This window comes from Atta colombica, unplaced genomic scaffold (assembly GCF_001594045.1).
Source record: "Atta colombica isolate Treedump-2 unplaced genomic scaffold, Acol1.0 scaffold9, whole genome shotgun sequence".
In the NCBI taxonomy this organism is placed as follows: domain Eukaryota; kingdom Metazoa; phylum Arthropoda; class Insecta; order Hymenoptera; family Formicidae; genus Atta; species Atta colombica.
The window spans coordinates 2,390,931-2,393,254 of record NW_017259583.1 but is presented as its reverse complement, the minus strand read 5'-3'; positions in this window follow the sequence as shown (position 1 = coordinate 2,393,254).

The window sequence follows — 2,324 nt, the reverse complement described above, 5'->3', positions numbered from 1 at the left end:
ATATATATATATATAAAATTCATATTATAAATTATTTAAACATTAAAGATCCAGCTTCGACCTTTTAGGCTTTAATATTCTTACTTATTATGTTCAGTATTTTGTTCAATATCAGTATAATACTTTCTAAACATTGTAATATGTTAAACAAAATACATTTGGTAGTTATCAAAGTTTTTTTTCAGTGTGAGTTACACCACCTTGATAATCTCGATTATCGAGGTGGCGGAAATAGCTCGCGCGGCCAATTGTACAAACCTACTGTTAGAAGTTGATCGGAACAATAAAAACATCGTTGCGCCTAGTTACACGTAGTACGTAAATCGCCGTAATATCGTAAGTAGCGGTACTGATGATGCCCCGCATACATAATAAACTGGTGCAACATGCGCGCATGGCAGTATACTCTGCACTGTACAACAAGCATTGTGACGATATGGTCGCATTTATGCCATGGGGATGAACGTAGCCATTAATGTCGACCACATTCAGGGTCCCTTTTCCCCTCGACGACAGTAGCTCGCTTCGTCCTCTCGCCGCTGCCCTTGCACAATATCACGGAATGCTGGACGCCCGACTCCTATAATGTAACATGGTCGGCCGTTTATTACGAGGCACGCCATAGAGTCAAGAGCAGAGCGTATAATTGGCAGAGAAGCTATGAGACGCTGAAGAGCACGTATTACGCGAAACACGACCGTGTGCATACGGATGTGTACGTATGCACATGTGTGTGATTCGCGTAAAATGCTTGCTCTGAGTTTGATGAAAAAATATTACGAGAGATGGGAATGCTTTTCATTTCGACTCGCATTTGTAAAAAAAATAAAAAAAAAGAACCAATAGAATTAATTAACAATAGATTAAAATTTTTAATTGAATTGACTATCGAGGAAACTTTATATAAGTCCGGAATTTTGTACAATTAATTCGTGATTAAATTTGGATTGCAGACATAGATAGTTTTATAGTTATTTTTAACTAAACTGGGAAAAAATAATCGTTATATCTGTTAAATAAATTCTGATAAATAAATGTATTATGGAATGTCCAGACAGATTTGTTCTTTGAGATTGTGAGCAATTGAATGATTTGCCGTAAAGTTTCTTTCTTGGTACCGCGGTTACTTTCTTGGTAAGCCGAATCCGACTTTAATTTCGAAATCGTTCTTACCGGACGTTCATGTATCGGAGAAGGCAATGGAGGTGACCGGTGAAGGCAGATTCGTCTTAATTCACGTGAAGAGCCCAGCGCTCTCATGAAGTTTTCCCTGAGCTTAACCCCGGCGAGGGGATTACTCGAGGAAAAGCTCTGGTGAAATTTATCGTCGGGGACTTCGTTAACGTTTGCTGACCCGCAAATGAAAACTTATGCCTCGCATCGTTAATCCGACCACGAATATTACGGGGAAAAGGAGGGGACACAATAATCTTCCTATATCGAAATAGATTGATCCTTTCCCTCCTCTGCACACATTTTATTTGCAATTTACGTGCCACATAACTCAATTAGATGTCGAACGTAAATAGCTTCGTCCGATAGAATTAATTTGTAGACCAACCGCGGTAGATCAGATTACTATTCTCATTTCTCCATGTGCGGTATGGAAGTTCGCAATGACGATGAGTAAACGGGAAATTAAAAACTCGTTCACACACTTCCAGTTTCATATCTCGACTCGCGTATCTGAGCCGTAGAATTTATAATTTTGATCGTTTATTTTCCAATCGCGTATAACTCCTTACAAATTCTTTGCGATTGATTGGGATATGATAAGTCGTTCTTTAAACGCGAATGAAACTTGTTTAATAAAAGCTGCATCGACAATCTGCCGTTTCTGGGGCGTGCTCGATGCATAATCGATGACTTCAATAGAGTGGCAAATGAAGCGAGAAATCGCGGTTAGTGAGACGTGGGCCAGTTATCTTGGCAACCATTCAATATTTTAGCGGTACTCGGTGAATTTCCGATGGTTCTTTTGTCTGCAAGAAGAGAAATACGGGCTCGTTGCCGTTGTTGCGAGATCGTCTGTACCAATTAGTATCGGCCACATTTACGCGCCCATCTAACGGGGCACCGCACATCGCCAATAAACCCATCCCCGTATAAAATACAAAACCGATGTCATTAATCTCAATGCGAAGTAGTGGGTTGTAATTAATACGGCTACCAAGGCCGAGGGCGTACACTAGAGTCCAAAAGTACATTCCCGACTGATGCAATAGATTGCGAACGCAGGTGCATATGAGAGCGAACGAATCAAATATAAATTTATGCTAGTCTGCACGTCATACGTATTGTAATATGTTGAATTTATTATTTAT